Source organism: Sarcophilus harrisii, chromosome 3 (assembly GCF_902635505.1).
Source record: "Sarcophilus harrisii chromosome 3, mSarHar1.11, whole genome shotgun sequence".
Lineage (NCBI taxonomy): Eukaryota > Metazoa > Chordata > Mammalia > Dasyuromorphia > Dasyuridae > Sarcophilus > Sarcophilus harrisii.
The window spans coordinates 170,396,440-170,414,817 of record NC_045428.1 but is presented as its reverse complement, the minus strand read 5'-3'; the positions used below and the strand labels follow the sequence as shown (position 1 = coordinate 170,414,817).

Below are 18,378 nucleotides of genomic sequence, written 5' to 3'. Positions count from 1 at the left end.
ACAAACAGTTACCAGAAAAAGACTTCCTTGAGATTCAACAGGAAAGGTCTGTGTTTTGCTAAGGCAGGACAGTTTTAGATCAGAGCTGTGAGCTGAGGGCAGGCAGCAGCAGCAATGGCACAAGCAGGCAACTCACAGCCAAGCAGACTGGAGGGGTTGGGGTGTGATCTCAGTGATACTGCAGGAGATCTTCACTACAAGATTGAATACTTTGCCCTGTCAGAGAAGTCAGTAGCCAGCCAAGAGCTAAAAACACCGGGGTGAGAATACAACTCAAAACAGCTGGAGTTCCTTGGGACTGGCCTGCCCCTCCCCACAGCGTCTCAGCACACTCTCAGGTCTCAGATCACAGGCACAGCACAGTCCCTGCTAGTGCCTTGCTGCTTTGCCCCTCAGTCTGTGGGAGCTCTGTAACGCCACCCAGCCTCCCACGAAAAAAGCAGGTTCCATTTGGTTTTTTTCTTTTCTTTGCTCGTTTGTCTCTGATTCTTCTCTGACAAAATGAGCAAAAGTTAAGGACTTTAACACATTGACAGCTTTCACCCATATGGACAGAGAACAGACTCGAAACCCTGAGACTAAAACGATTATCTCAGGTGAATCCCACAGGAGGAGATCATCTGTTCCCTCAGCACAGATGAATCTCCTTAAGAAGAAATTAAAAGAGCTCTCACAAGAGAGAGCTAGAAGAAAATGGGAAAAGGAGATGGAGGCTTGGCAAGAGAGTCTGGAGAAGTCCTCTCACTCATTTAAAGACAGAGTGGATAAAGAAATCGAATTCTTGAAAAATAGGATTAGTGAACTGGAAATAGAAAATAGCTCACTAAAGAATAAAATTGGCAAAATGAAAAATATTCCATAGAACAAATTGGACAATTGGAAAAAGATATAAAAAAAAGTGAGTGAAGAAAACACTTCATTGAAAATCAGAATAGAACAAATGGAATTGAATGACTCGAGGAGACAAGAAGAATCAGTCAAGCAAAAACAAAAAAAAACAAAAACAATGGAGAAAAATGTGAAATTCACGCTAGGAGAAACAACATACCTGGAAAACGGGTCTACGAGACACAATCTTAGAATCATTGGACTCCCAGAAAATACAATGAAAAAAGCCTGGACACTATTTTCAGGAAATTGTCAAAGGAACACTTGAAGTCCTTAGAAACAGAGGGTAAAATAGACATTGAAGGAATCATCGATCACCCACTGAAAAGGGATCTAAAATCAAAACACCAAAATATAGTGGCAAATGCAGAACCCTCAAGAAAAGGAAAAAATACTCCAAGCGGCTAGAAACCCAATTCAAGTATAAAGAGGCCACAATGAGGATCACCCAAGATCTAGCAGCATCCATTCAAAAGATCGAAGGGCCTGGAATATGATATTCAAAGGCTAAGGAACTCAATGTGCAAAATAACACCAGCCAGAATGAGCATCTTTCCAGGAAGATGGTCATTCAAAAAATAAGTGAATTTCACCTTATTTTTGGTGGCAAAAACAGAACTTAATAACAAAGTTTGATCTGCAAATATAGAACTCAGAAAAACCTAAAAAGGTAAAAACCTTGGGAACTATATTTCTGCTGTAAGATGTATAAAAATACATGTATACCTTGTTCTAGAAATTAGAGGTGGAAGGACATTGTATCAGAAAAAGGATAAAGTGGGGGTACTATATCTACAAAGGCAAAGAGAGCTAATATATCTGAGAGAAAGAATGGAGGATGAATATAGTGGGTATTTTACTGCCATAAAATTGACTTTAAGAGAAAAATTTTTAGACATATTCAATGTGAAACTTCTCCCATCTCATTCAAAGTGAGAAGGGAGAAGAGTGAAGGGGAGGAATAGCTAAGCAGGAAGGGAATACAGAAACTGAGGGAAAGGAGTAAGATGAGGAGAGACTCTAAAATTACAGGAGGAGGGATACTAAAGGGAGGGCTGTGAGAAGCAAGTGGGTGCTCTGAGTTTAATACTGGGAAGAGAGGGGTAAGAGGGAAGAAGGAGAAAAGCATAAATAGGGATTAACAAGATGGCAAGTAATACAGAATGGGTAATTTGACATAAATGCGAAGATAGGTAAACTCCCCATAAGAGGAAGTATCATTAGCAGAATGGATTAAAGCCAGAATCTACAATGTATTGTTTACAGGAAACACACGTGAAGCAAGAGATACATAATGGTAAAAGGATGGACCAAAATCTACTTTTATACTTCAGGTGAAGTCAAAAACAGAGGTGTAATCCCTGATGATCTCAGATCAAGCAAAAACAAAAATTGATCTAATTAAAAGAGATGAGGAAGAGACTTCTCATCTTGCTAAAAGGTAGCATAAATGATGAAACAATAATACTATTAAAGCAATATTAAACATGTACCAAGTGGTGTAGCATCTAAATTCTTAAAAAGTGAAGAGCTATAAGAAAATAGATAACAAAACTATAATGGTGGGAGATCTCAACTTTGCACTCTCAAATTAGATAAATCAAATACAAAATAAATAAGAAAGAAGTCAAAGAATTAAATAGAATACTAGAAAAGTTAAATAGTAGACCTCTGGAGAAAGAAACAAAATGGAGACAGAAAGGTACACTTTTTCCAGCAGTTCATAGGTGTATACAAAATGAATATATATTAGACATAAGGCATAAAGCTCAAATGCAATAAGGCAGAAATTGTAAATGCATCCTTGCTTTCAGACCACGTGTAATAAAAAATTACCCTCAACAAAAGCCAGGAAAGTAGATCAAATAGTGGAAACTAAATAATCTCATACTAAGAATAATTGGGTGAAACAGCAAATCATAGACATGATGCTCTTCACCCAAGGAAAATGGCCGTAATGACACATCATATCAAAATGTGTGGGATACAGCCAAAGCAGTAATAAAGGAAATTTCACAGCCTCCTAGGAAACACTTGCGCCAAAGTAAAAAAGAAAAGGTCAACGAATTGGGCTTGCAACTAAAAATGCTAGAAAAGGAACAAATTAAAACCCCAGTCAAACACTAAACTTGAAATTCTAAAATAAAGGAGAGATCAATAAAATTGAAAGTAAAAAGCAGCCAATTAATTAATAAAACTAAGAAGAGTTGGTTCTATAGAAAAAACAACAAAATAGACAAACCCTTAGTAAATCTGATTAAAAAAAAAGGAAAGAGGAAAATCAAATTGTTAGTCTTAAAAAATGAAAGGAGAACTCGCCACTAATGAAGAGAAATTAGAGCAATAATTAGGAAGGAATTCTTGCCCAACTTTGTAGCAATAATTCAACAACAAATTAAATGGAAGAATACCTTCAAAAATATAGCTTGCCCAGATTAACAGAGGGAAGAAGTAAATATCCTAAACAACCTCATCTTAGAAAAAGAAATAGAACAAGCTATTAACCAACTCCCTAAGAAAAAAATCCCCAGGACCAAGACTAGGATTTAGATGTGAATTCTTATAAACATTTAAAAGACAATTAACCACAATGCTATACCAAACTCTTGAGAAAAAAAAAAAAAAGGCTGCTGGAAGAGGTCCTATGAAACTCCTTTTACAACACAGACATAGAACTGATACCTAAATGAGGGTAGGCTGAAAATAGAGAAAGAAAATTATAGACCAATCTCTCTAATGATTATCGATGCTAAAATTTAAAAAAATATTAGCAAAGATTACAAAAATCATTCCTAGGATAATACACTATGACCATTAAGTTTACATACCAGGAATGCAGGGCTGGTTCAATATTAGGAAAACTATTAGCATAATTGACATATCAATAAGCAAACTAACAAAAACCATATATTGATCATCTCGTAGATGCAGAAAAAACATTGATAAAATCCAATATCCATTCCTAATAAACACTTGAGAGTATGGAATAATAAGACTTTTTCTTAAAATAGTCTGACATATATTTAAAAACCATCAGTAAAGCATCATGCAATGGGGAAAACTGGAATCTTTCCCAGAAGTAGTCTGGGTGAAGCAAGGTTGCCCACTGTCACCATTATTATTCAATATTATATTAGAAACACTAGCCTTGGCGATAAAGTCAAGAAAGAGATTGAGGAATCCAGAATGACGGTAAGGAAACCAAATTATCACTCTTACAGATGATATGATGACATCTTAGAGAACCCTAAGATTCATAAGAAAAAACTGACCCAAATAATCATAACTTTGTAGCAAAGTTGCAGGTTAAAATAAATCCCCATAAATCCTCAACATTTTATACATCAACAACAAAATCAACAGCAAGAGATACAAAGAAATTCCATTCAAGACCAACTGTCAACAGCATAAGTATTCCCAGAATCTATCTACTGCAAAGGAAAGTCAGGAATTATATGAGCTAAATTACAAACTTTCCACACAAATAGTCAGACTTAAACAATTCTTCCCGGAAAAATATTAAGTGCTCCTAGATAGGTCGAGCAAATATAATAAAGATGACAATACTCCCCTAAACTAATCTGTTTGTTACAGTGTTATACCAATCAGATTTCCAAGAAAATATTTTAATGATCTAGAAAAATAACAACAAAATTCATATACTGGAATAATAAAAGGTCAAGAATCTCAAAAGAATTAATGAAAAAAAAAATCAAATGAAGGTGGCCTAGCTGTACCTGATCTAAAACTATATTATAAAAGCAGCAGTCACCAAAACCATTTTGGTATTGGCTAAAGAAATAGATTGGTCAGTCAGTGGAACAGGTTGGGTTCACAAAACAGAATGATCAACTGTAGCAATTCAGTGTTTGACAAGAGCAAGATCTAACTTTTGGGATAGAATTCATTATTTCACAAAAAACTGCTTCTGGGATAACTGGAAATTAGTATGGCAGAAATTAGGCATCGGACCCACACTTAATACCATACCAAGATAAGATCAAAAATGGGTCCATAGTTTAGACATAAGAATGAAGTTAAACAAATTGGAGGAACATAGGATAGTTTTATCTCAGACTTGTGGAAGAGGAAAGAAATTTGTGACTAAAGACAAACTAGAGACCATTATTGATCACAAATAGAAGGTACGATTACATCAAATTAAAAGCTTCTGTACAAACAAACTAGCCCTTAAACAAGATTAAAGGGAAGCAACAAACTGGAAACATCTTCCCAGTTAAAGGTTTCTAAATAAGAACTCATTTCCAGGCATATAGAGACAGCTCTAATTTGTAAGAAACAAGCCATTCTCAATTGATAAACGGTCAAAGGATATGAACAGATTTTTCAGATGATGAAATTCGAAATTATTACCACTCATATGAAGGGTCTTCCAAATCATTATTAATCAGAGGATACAAATTAAGACAACTCTGAGATACCACTACACACACCTGTCAGACTGGCTAAGATGACAGGAAAAATAATGATGATTGTTGGGAGGGATGTGTGGGAAAACTGGGACACTGATACATTGTTGGTGGGGCTGTAGCCAGACAGATCCAACCATTCTGGAGAGCAATCTGGATTATGCCCAAAAGTGATCAACCTGTGCATTCCCTTTAATCCAGCAGTACGGGCAACATACCCCAAGGAGATACTAAAAGAAGGAAAGGGACCAGTATGTACCAAAATGTTTGTGGCAGCCCTGTTTGTAGTGGTTAGAAGCCGGAAACTAGTGGATGCCTCATTGGAGAATAGTTGGAGTAAGTGTGGTATATGAATGTTATGGAATATTATTGTTCTGGAAGAAATGACCAGCAGGATGAATACAGAGGCTTGGAGAGAAGTGCATGAACTGATGCTAAGTGAAATAGGCAGAACCAAGAGAGATCATTATATGTCAATAACGATACTGGATGAAGATGTAATCTGATGGAGTGGATTTCTTTGACAAGAGACCTAATTCAGTTTCAATTGATCCAATGATGGACAGAAACAGCGCCAAAGAAAAAACACTGAAATGAATGTAAACTATTTGCATTTTTGTTTTTCTTCCATTCTACTTTCTGGATCAATTCTCCCTGTGCAACAAGAAATCATTTGGATCTGCACACATACATTGTATCTAGGATATACTAGAGACATATTCAACATACCACAGGACTGCTTGCCATCTGGGGAGGGGTGGAGGGTGGGAGGGAAAAATCGGAACAAAGTGATTGCAAGGGATAATGTTGTGAAAAAAAATTGCCCTGGCGGATTCTGTCAATAAAAGTTACTATAATAATAATAATAATAAAGAAGGTGTTTTCTGATGTTCAAAGTTTTCAACAAACAAAATCCTCTGTCAGAGACAAATTCTTTGGGTTCCCTAAGTAAGCTCAGCACTAATATCTAATTAAGTATACCTAGGAGCAGAAGATTTATTAGAAATCTGAAATAATAACTTGAACTAGAAATTCAACACAAGGGAATGCCTGAAGTAAATATAATTTTGCTATCATGAAAAAAGAACAATTTCTGGCTTCACTTCTGAAGTCAGTAATGGAAGGAAATATCAAGTTAGATGAACATAAATGTTACCAGCACAGCTCAAGCTAAGCTAACTAAAAAGCAAATTGTTAAATCATTATGCATTCTACTAAATATTTCCCATCAGCTTTTAATTTCCCTGGCAATCATCTTAATAATAGGAAATCTAGAAGACTAAAAACTACCCACCTTGGTTTGGGCCCCCAATGATTATAGCAAGCACATTGTGGCATTTACTCACTCCCAAGCTTATTCTCCAAACTGAGTGGATAATCACAACAGAAGAGAATCCAGTGAATATAAAAGCCAAGATGAAAGTAGAGAATCAGAAAACTGGGAAATAAATCGTGCTGCCCGAAGAAAAAGCCATCAATTTTAACATTTGATGTTAACATAATTTTCATGAGGGTTTATCATTATGTTATTTTTGCTCCTTTTCTGGAATTTTAAAAATGTATGTGTACATATTAATATATATATATATATATATATATATATATATAATTGTATACATTCATGATGGAATCTTAAAATATTTTTTCCACCAATTACATTTCAGTAGTAACATGATTTATTTGTAGGGGAATAAAAGTGAAGTTGGGAGCTGAGCAATTAGTAAATAGAAAAGCTGAATCATTTTGGCCTAAAGTTTTTATTCTTCCAATGACTGAGTTTTGATCCTATATAGACATCCAAGTTGATTTAGCTTTTAATGTAGAATATCAACATTCATATTCCTGAAACAACAGTTTCCAAATTTCCTTTGCAATTTTCTCAAAGTACTGAATGAAACATAGATAACTTTAATTCTACACAAGCTTTATGTGTAGAATTGAACTTTCAGAATAAACATAATAGGAAAATTAATCACTTTATTATCACATGAATTTCCAGATTATTTGGCAGGAATTTATCACATATTAAATTATTTGGCAGTCTTTATGAAATTGGATAGTATGACCCATTCCTCACTGGCCACTAGATTCTCAGATACAAGGAAAATCCAATTTAGATTTTAGATTTTAAATTAGATTTTAAATTTAGATTTTAAATTAGATATTTTAGCCATATAAGAAGAGAAGAAAAATTCTATAAGCAGAGGCTTTAGAGTCAAGGAATCTCCAGACATGGATAAATTTCTACACTTTGGTACAGGGCTTGTTCTGAAAGGGGAGGAAAGAGCCCAAAGCAACAAAAAACTGGAAGTTTCACATATAACCTGTAAATAAAAGGCTATTAAATAAAAATTTTAAAAAAAATACTGGAAGTTTCCAAGAAGTTGAACTGCTCGGCGCAAAGAGCAATTCCAATAATAAATAATGATGCAGGTGTGTTAGAATTGCCAAAATGACTAGAAATAATTATCTAAAATCCTTTATCACCATTCAATTTACAGCTTTGCATAAATAGCTATTTGGTGAAGGTACTGTCACTTCAGGGACCTCCTCCTGACTCATTAGGCTATTTTCTCTCCCAAAGGAATAAATTGGTCAGTAAGCTGCTCCACTGCTACCACATTCCCAGACACCCAAAGACATTTGTGGAGCCAAAGTAGTCATTCACTGGGGACCCATCACCAGGCCACCAGCAGCATTGTAAAATCACTCAAGAAAGTGTATGCTGACCTAATTAGGTGAGATAAAGAAAAGGTGAAAGTAAAGGAAGCTGTTCAAACACCTACAAGACACCTAGAATGACAACTAGAAACTCCTTTCAGTGAAGATTCCAGATGAAAATCTACCTTTTTGATTTGAACAGTCTTCTGAAATTGATAAACAGATCACTTCTATCAGCATTGAACCAGGTGTGAAGTAAAGTACCATCTGTAGATGCCCTATCATCATCTTTTAATAAATTTATTGCAAGTGTGCATACTCTTTGATCTAGCATTGTCTCTACTAGACCTGTGCCCCACCAAGATCATAAAAAAGGGAAAAGTACCCACATGTTCAAAAATGTTTGTGGCAGTCCGTTTTGTAGAGGCAAAGAACTGAACACTTAGTGAATGTCCATCAATTGGGGAATGGCTGAATAAGTTATGCAATATGAATCAATATGCATATTTTTCTTATACCAATCTCTATAAGAGCGTGATGAGCAGGCTGAATTCTGAGGGCCTGGAGACTGCAGACTGATGTCGAGGTGGAAGTGAATATTAACAGAAGAACATTGTACACAGCAACAGCAAGATTATATGATGATCAATTCTGATGACTTTTTCAAAAGTGAGGTGATTCAGGCCACTTCCAATGGTCATGTGATGAGAGAGCCATCTGTACCCAGAGAAAGGACTGTGTGTGGATCTGTAACTTCATAAATGCCATCTTTTTGTTGTTATTGTTGCTTATATTTTGTTCTTTTCTCATTTTTTCTTTTGATATGATTTTTTTCAGCATTACTAACAAAGATAGTTACAAATATGTATAGAACAATTGCACATGTTTAACATATATTGGATTATTAACATCTGGAAAAGTAGGTGAGAGGAAAGGAGGAAGAAAAATTTGTAACAAAGTTTTGCAAGGGTGTATCTTGAAACTTATCTATGCATGTTTTGAAAATAAAAGACTTTAATTAAAAATATTCAAGAATTAAAATAAAAATGATTGCAATTATTAAAAAAAATAAAAGGTTAGATAGTTTACTCAAGGTCACAACAGTTTTATATAGGTTTGGATTAGAACCCAGTTTTTGCCCCCAAGTTTAACACACTATCTACCAAGCCATGTTCTTTCTAAATCTAGAATTGATTATTTTCCACCTTATCTTGCATTTTAGTAACTAACAGTCTTTGAGATGTTTATTGTAATAGTTCCCTAACTATCCCACACTCACAGTGAAGTTTAACAAAGTAATGACAAAATAACTATCATTACTCTAATTCCTCAGTACATCAAAGTCATCACTATGATAACTAATGAAGTTATTGCTTTGCTTAGTTCTCCTTTAGATTAATGGCTTAAGAAATGAACACCATCATTTTCTGATTTGCTACCTGCTACCTCTATCTCCTCTCCTGCATCCTCAAGGTATATAAAGAGAGGATTGAAAGTTATCGATGATAAAGTTTGACTTAAATTGTGAAAGATGTCTTCATCATCACAAGTAGCTTTCCAGGAAATACTATAAATCCATCTATTTGTCAAATCTGATTTCTGATAAATGAAGAACAAAGAATGGCAGATGCCTTGATCTCTACTTTTGTGTCTGGTTTAGTTCCGCCTTTCTTTATGTAGTACTACATCACTCCTATCAAGAATAATTTTCTGGCAAATAATTGTTGTCTCTTTTAATAGGCCAATGATGAAATTATCATCAAAACTCTTTCCTACCAATAGGTTTTAGAAAATTATTTTATATTTAATTAAAATACTTAAATATGTGGACTGTAGCTACCGCCAAGACAAATATTTCACTTGTCTACTGAACGTTAAGATTTATAAACTGTTTTAAATGCAAGTAGGATCAGACACATCTGATTAAACAAAAATCAATTAAAAAATCTCCTGGTATTTAAAACTCTTCTCAAACAGCACAACCACACAGATAAGTCACATCTCCAATCTACTTGGCTACCACCCCCCACCATGTGTCTCTTCTGATCCAGCGACACTGGTCATAGGTACCTAAAACCAGACACTAACATATCTCAACGCTTGAGAATTCTCATATGATTTATCCTCTTGTTTAAAATGCTCTCCTTCCTCATCTTCCTTCTGACTTTGCTCTCTTACTTCAGTTAAAAAGAAAGGAAGAATAGGTGAAAATACAGTGAAGGATGTCAACATGTAATCTTAGGTGCCAAAATCTTTAGGATGTAAGAGAAACAGCATTCTATCAAGGTTCCGAAGTCCTAAGTTTGTGCTTCAGGGCAACTCAGGCATCTTGAGGTAATGCCATTTCAAGACTAAGTGAGTAAGGGTTTTATGAAACAATTTAGGGTCAGGTCCTAGGAGATGGTTATGAAGATATGAGGTTTAAGCGCGATTAAAAACTGAGAGACTCGTTAGGAAGTAGAAGATTTGGCAGAAAAAACTAAGCTACCAGCAGGTTTTTGTAGGCTACACCACCAGAGAAAAAGTTATTAAATGGACATTTCTTTTAAATTCAACATACATATAAATATATAATGACCTTTCATTGTCACTCAGGACAACTATACCATAAATGCATGTCATTGCCAAGAACGAATGAGGAGTTTGTAGGAATTCATTCATATCACCACCATTGGGGGGGGAACCCACAAAACTCAGTATATATCTTTTAAAGATGATGAATTTGTATTTTGTTGCTAACTCTATTTTTTTGTTTGGTTAAAAATCTCCTTGCTCAAGAATTGTGATAGCTACTTCTTTTTTTTTTTTCTTCTACTTTATTTTTTTTTTACATTTTGACCTTTATTTTTCAAGTTGCATATCTATTTGAAAGATATTTTAATATATATTATAAGATATAGGTCAAAAGCTAATTTCTGCCAAACAGAATTCTAATTTTTCCAAAACTCTTTGTCAAATACTGAGTTCTTCCCCTGGTAATATATATATTTTTCTTATTTTTATTTTGAAAAAAATTCTTTACAACATGCATTTCGACTCTTATCCCTCCCCTCCCTCTGCCCCTTCTCCAGATGGCAGTAGTCTATATACATGTTGAATATCACAGTATATCTAAGATACAATATATGTGTGTGTAGAAGACTAAACAGGCCTCTTGTTTGCACAAGAAGAATTGGATTCAGAAGGTAAAATAGTCCAGGCAGAAAAACAAAAATACAAACAGTTTGTTCATTCCCAGTGTTCTAACTTTCTTTGGGTTGTAGCTACTTCCTGTCCATCACTGATCAATTGAAACTGGTTAGATCTTCTCTTTGTCAAAAGAAATCCCTTCCATCAGAATACATCCTCATATGATATTGTTGTTGAAGTATATAATGATCTCTGGTTCTGCTTATTTCACTTAGCATCAGTTCATATAAGTCTCTCCATACTTCTCTGTATTCATCTTTGTTGGTCATTTTACAGAACAATAATATTCCATAAAATTCATATACCACAATTTGCTAACTATTCTCCAATTGATGGGCATCTGTGGTGTTCTTCTTCTTTGAAATATAATAGTTCTCTAAAGAGCAGGCTCATAGGGAGAGTCTTTCTAGTATCAGTTCAGATCAATAATCATCCAAATGCAGCCAGGAGTTAAAATACAGTCTTTATTGTCTCTTCCAAAATCTGATCTCCTTCACTTGCTTAGCCACTTTAGCGCTTGAGACCACAACTAGTATTCCTTTTTCCTAAAAAGGGAAGAAAAAAAGATATAAAATGTGCCAAATGTTCATATCAGCACATTTTGCTGTGGATTAGAAACAAAAAAGATGCTGATCAAGTCAAGTATAGCTAAAATGAAACTGCAATACTAGAATTCAGGGAAAAACGCATTTTGTTATGTGAGAAATGAAACCCTTCCAGAGCGGCGCACAGAATGGTACAATGGGAATATGGTCACTAAAGAGTGCAGGTTCACGAACGTCGAGAAAACAATGATGATTTCAGAAGAACAGATAATGTCATATATTACTTACCTCTTGGGAAAGAAATGAGGTAGAACCATTTTGTTTTAACAAGTAATAACCTGTATCATTGTTCTAAATATTTTGATGCTGGTTGTTTATTTTAAGGAAGGTTTGTATATCTTGAGGAGGAGAAAAGAGAAATGTATTGCTATCCAAAATAACATAATGTAAACCCAAGGCCCAAAAAACTTTAGGCCCTGAGAAATGTTAGTTTTAAAGCTAACTCAAATATTAAATCCTCTTCTAAAATGCAGGTTAAATTTTAAATGGAGAATATTCTTTAATGATGGGACGCGGCGTTGCGTTTTGTTATGGAACGGTTGACTCCAGAATCAACATGATTCTGGTCGCGGCACCAGTTCAATCTTGCTAGGAAGGTGAAAAGTAGCCAATCTAAGGCTGAAGAAATATTGTTCAGTATCAGTTTAAAAGCTGTAATCTACAACAAAAGATCCCTAAACTAAATTCCTCCTCTTTCCTTCCCCCACACATGCAAACTAAAAGTTGAATATTTAACATAATTGATTTTCATCACTGGGAATATCTAATCTCAGAATCCTTTGAGCCAGGTATTGAGGCTAATCAGGTCCAGTACCCAGGAAAAATTTGTCCTATATCATTGAATAAGTGATCATTTGGACTTTGATTAAAGGTATCAAATAGATACACTCTTTAAAGCGATCCATTTGTTTTGGTTTGCCAATTCTAATTGTCTAAAGTATTTTCCTTATAATCAGGTGTAAATTTCCCCCTTCTCAAATTTCCAAAACACCTTAGATGCTTTCTTGTACACAAATAGAAATAACACATACTTTCATGTACTAATGCACAAGCACTTGAGGCGGCTGTCTTGTCCTGCCTGCAGGTTTTTCTCTCGGGTTAAATAAATCTGTGACATGAAGTTGAGACTTTTTGTCCTCCTTGTGGCCCTCTTCTGCGCCATTCTTCTGAGTTTGCAATACTCTTCACCACAAATGTGACCTGGGTTCAGATATTTAGTTTCAGCTCTGTCTTTTTGCTTTGGATAAATCACTTAATCTTACTAGAATTAATTTTCTTCATTGCAAAAGGAAGACTTTGGGTGAAGGAATCATACCCTGTTTTCTGCACTTCCATATGCGCTTTGAATTTGAATGAAGGCCAGTATGTCAGATTTTGCAGAATTTGAATCAACAGTTGGAATAAGACTATGGTCTTCCACCCCATAGAGGAAGAAAAAATATGATTTTACCCATTCATTGCTGCAGTATCTCTGTCAGTATATACATTTCTTTCTTTGGCCTGGGTGCAGTAACAGCTGCTACATAATGTCTTGCAGTTAACTATTCTAATAAACAAGTTCGTTGCTCGAAATATACCACCAACTATTATTCAGACAAAATGTAAGTACTATTTAGTAATCAAAGGGGTTCCTTGTTTGTTCCTATTTCATTTTATGAAATAGCTGGAACGTTACATAATCAAGATATTTTCGCTTGATGATTTACTTTAATGACCCCATGAGTATGTAGTATCCTTTTGTGAATTGATTGGATGCCTTACTCCAGTACAACTTGGGGTTAAAATATAAATTCCAATGAGTTTATGATGGCCAATAGTGTTTATAGCAATTTGTGTCAAGTTCTGGGCACTCTGGAATACGAGGAACATCCCATTCTTAACTTTTATGGCATTATTAACATAGGTAATACATTTAGATACCTAGTAAAATGTCAAGAAGCCCATGAGGTTATAAGGAAGGACTATGTATAGAAGATGTCACCTAACCCTTGAAAGAAACTAAGTATCCTTAAAAAGGGAGTATATTTCAGTCATGAGACAAAGCCTATGAAAACCACTCAGCCTGAAAAGTAGAATATAAAAGTATCTAGATGCCAGAGTGAATAGATCAGTGGACAAAAGTCCCTGAGAAGATCAATTTGAATCCTACCTCAAGGAAAGTTACATAGTTTCTGAATGACAAAGGTTTTTTTAATTTTGTAAAATAGGGATGATAATAGCACCTACTTTTCATTGCTGTTGTAAGGATAAATGAGATAGTAAAGTTCATTACAAAACCAAACATTGATATTCTATATAAATGCTAGCTATTGTTATATATATATATATATATATATATGAACAGAATATTTATTGAGAACATATATATTTTCAGCGAAGAAATGGCTTTGATTAGTTTGGTTAACCAATTTAGCAGCAGTATAACATATGTGAAAGGAGTAGTATAAAATATAAACTGGAAATGTATCAGACTTCTAAAGGGAATTTAAGCATCACCTGAATGGTGATACACATACCTGTCAATAACAGCTGGCATTGATATAGTATTTTATATTTTTCAAATATGTTATTTCACTTAATCCTTGGTGTAAGTGGTACAAGTATAATAATATTATTATAAGAACTCATACTACAAATAAGGTCATTGAGGCTATAGATATATAACACTGGACTTCATAGAATTCTAGCATTGTATCAACTGCAGCATTTAGCTGCCCATTTGGTCCCATAGTGGAGTACATGGAGGGCCTGGAGAAATCAGAGAAAATAAGATTACTAAATGCATGTTTATTCTGCAACTCCTATTCCATGATACCCTTGGCCATAATGCTTTTAGGGAATGTTAAGTCATTCATGCCACTAAATTAAATAATGTACAAAATGTGTACAAAGTGAAATAAATCTTTCCTTATTATATTAGCTATAAGGAGGAACATTTAAGTCATTCCTCCATTCTTGTAGATGAACTTAATTTTCTCCTTTCTTATCCCTGTAATAAGAAGGGATACAAACTCACAACTATATTCTTTTGCTTTTAATTATAGAGTATATATAGAATTTTTGAAATGAACCCCTACTTGGAGAGCACCTAGCACATTGGACATGGTCCTATGGTTTAAGTTTATTTTTTCATAAAGCTATCTGAACCACTGAAAATGCAAATTTTTAAAAATAAAAGAAAACAGCTTTTTTTTTTAAATTGAAGTGAGTCAATCCATTAATACTGTGAATTTTCTTTTAGGCATCTGATAGGGAAATCGTCTGGGTTATGAGAATCACTGTGTTTCTTTTTGGAGCAGCAGCTACCGCAATGGCCCTGTTAACCAAATCTGTTTATGGACTCTGGTATCTCAGTTCTGACCTTGTTTACATAATAATCTTTCCTCAGCTCTTGTGTGTGCTCTTTATTAAGGGAACCAATACATATGGTGCCTTGGTAGGATATGTGCTTGGTCTCATATTCAGAATAACTGGAGGAGAGCCATATCTTTACCTGCAGCCATTGATCTTATATCCTGGTCATTATCATGATGAAGATGGCATTTATCATCAGAGGTTTCCATTTAAAACATTTGCTATGTCCATCTCCTTCTTGACCAATATCTTCGTCTCTTACCTTGCCAAATACCTCTTTGAAAGTGGAATCCTGCCTTCCAGATTAGACTTCCTTGATGCTGTAGCTGCCAGACACAGTGACTAGAATAGAAAGACAATTCTGGTCAAAAATGAAAATATTAAATTAGATGAGTTTGTACCTGTGAAGCCTGGGCAGAGTTTGACTCTCAGTTCAACTTTTACAAATAAAGAGGCTCTTCTTGACATTGCATCCAGCCCAGAAGGGTCCAGTACCGAAGATAACTTACAATGATTCCAGTGAAATGAAATACTGTTTCCCTCCCTATACAAGGTTTTGCAATTACATAGCCAACAGAGGATGATATGCAGCATTTAAGGAAAAAGATTAAGTATAAGAATTCTTCAGCTCCTTGTGTAACCAGTTAAATACCACTGCACCAATCCAAGCTACATCAAGAGGGATGATGGGGAGCCTTCTGTGAAAACAATGTTTACATTTGACTGCCACATACATTTCCAGATAATTTTAGAAATTTCCAGGAATAAAATCATATCCTATTGAAAGAGATAGTAGCAAGGGTTTTGAAGAATATTTTTCAAAATGTATGTATTCTGCAGGGTTCATAGGGGGAATAGATGTTTACAATTAGAGAAGCAGCTGGAAGAAAATTAATGATCTTAATCAAAGTCTTGGGAGGTGATGACCCATCCAGAAAAATAAGTAGCCATTATTTTACACTAAGTGAACAGCCTAATGTCACCCCTCAAAAATGTATAGTGAATTAGCCACTCAATTGTTCTGGAAATGAGATTTCAGAAAATTCCATAATTTCTGCTCAAAATAGAAGAGTGAAAGTCTATCAGCTACATAACATAGTTGTCTTTTTCATTTGAGGAGTTTCACAGTAATGGCAGCTAACCTATTGTTCTGAGTCCAGACTCCAGACATAAATTCGTGACTGTGTTTAAGAAGGTGTTTTCTGAGAATTCCAGCCAAGATGGCAGCAAGGAGGCACACAGCTGTGTAAGCTCCGCATTTTCTCTCAGAATCCATCTCATTACAAGCCTCTGGATTAATGCCTGACTGAAAAAAAAAAATACACAAACAGTTACCAAGAAAAGACTTCCTTGAGATTCAACAGGAAAGGTCTGTTTTTGCCCAAGGGCAGGACAGTTTTAGATCAGGCACAGGCTGAGGGCAGGCAGCAGCAGCAATAGCTCGGCAGGCAGCTCACAGCCAAGCAGACTGGAGGGGGTTGGGGTGTGATCTCAGCCGTCTCTGCAGGGAGATCTTCACTACAAGATTGAATACTTTGCCCTGTCAGAAAGTCAGTAGCCAGCCAAGAAGCTAAAAACACCGGGGGTGAAGAATACAACTCCAAACAGCTGGAGTTCCTTGGGACTGGCCACCCCCTCCCCACAGCGTCTCAGCACACTCTCAGAGTCTCAGATCACAGGCACAGCACAGTCCCTGCTAGTGCCTTGCTGCTTTGCCCCTCAGTCTGTGGGAGCTCTGTAACGCCACCCAGCCTCCCACGAAAAAAGCAGGTTCCATTTGGTTTTTTTCTTTTCTTTGCTCGTTTGTCTCTGATTCTTCTCTGACAAAATGAGCAAAAGTTAAGGACTTTAACACATTGACAGCTTTCACCCATATGGACAGAGAACAGACTCGAAACCCTGAGACTAAAACGATTATCTCAGGTGAATCCCACAGGAGGAGATCATCTGTTCCCTCAGCACAGATGAATCTCCTTAAGAAGAAATTAAAAGAGCTCTCACAAGAGAGAGCTAGAAGAAAATGGGAAAAGGAGATGGAGGCTTGGCAAGAGAGTCTGGAGAAGTCATCTCACTCATTTAAAGACAGAGTGGATAAAGAAATCGAATTCTTGAAAAATAGGATTAGTGAACTGGAAATAGAAAATAGCTCACTAAAGAATAAAATTGGCAAAATGAAAAATATTCCATAGAACAAATTGGACAATTGGAAGAAAAGATATAAAAAAAGTGAGTGAAAAACACTTCATTGAAAATCAGAATAGAACAAATGGAATTGAATGACTCGAGGACAAGAAGAATCAGTCAAGCAAAAACAAAAAAAAACAAAAACAATGGAGAAAAATGTGAAATTCACGCTAGGAGAAACAACATACCTGGAAAACGGGTCTACGAGACACAATCTTAGAATCATTGGACTCCCAGAAAATACAATGAAAAAAGCCTGGACACTATTTTCAGGAAATTGTCAAAGGAACACTTGAAGTCCTTAGAAACAGAGGGTAAAATAGACATTGAAGGAATCATCGATCACCCACTGAAAAGGGATCTAAAATCAAAACACCAAAATATAGTGGCAAATGCAGAACCCTCAAGAAAAGGAAAAAATACTCCAAGCGGCTAGAAACCCAATTCAAGTATAAAGAGGCCACAATGAGGATCACCCAAGATCTAGCAGCATCCATTCAAAAGATCGAAGGGCCTGGAATATGATATTCAAAGGCTAAGGAACTCAATGTGCAAAATAACACCAGCCAGAATGAGCATCTTTCCAGGAAGATGGTCATTCAAAAAATAAGTGAATTTCACCTTATTTTTGGTGGCAAAAACAGAACTTAATAACAAAGTTTGATCTGCAAATATAGAACTCAGAAAAACCTAAAAAGGTAAAAACCTTGGGAACTATATTTCTGCTGTAAGATGTATAAAAATACATGTATACCTTGTTCTAGAAATTAGAGGTGGAAGGACATTGTATCAGAAAAAGGATAAAGTGGGGGTACTATATCTACAAAGGCAAAGAGAGCTAATATATCTGAGAGAAAGAATGGAGGATGAATATAGTGGGTATTTTACTGCCATAAAATTGACTTTAAGAGAAAAATTTTTAGACATATTCAATGTGAAACTTCTCCCATCTCATTCAAAGTGAGAAGGGAGAAGAGTGAAGGGGAGGAATAGCTAAGCAGGAAGGGAATACAGAAACTGAGGGAAAGGAGTAAGATGAGGAGAGACTCTAAAATTACAGGAGGAGG

General features: G+C 35.4%; 1 pseudogene; it reads left to right on the top strand.

Moving 5' to 3' along the window:
* Positions 1-114: 114 nt before the first annotated feature.
* On the top strand, positions 115-16,386 carry LOC100933919 (annotated as a pseudogene).
* Positions 16,387-18,378: the final 1,992 nt, after the last annotated feature.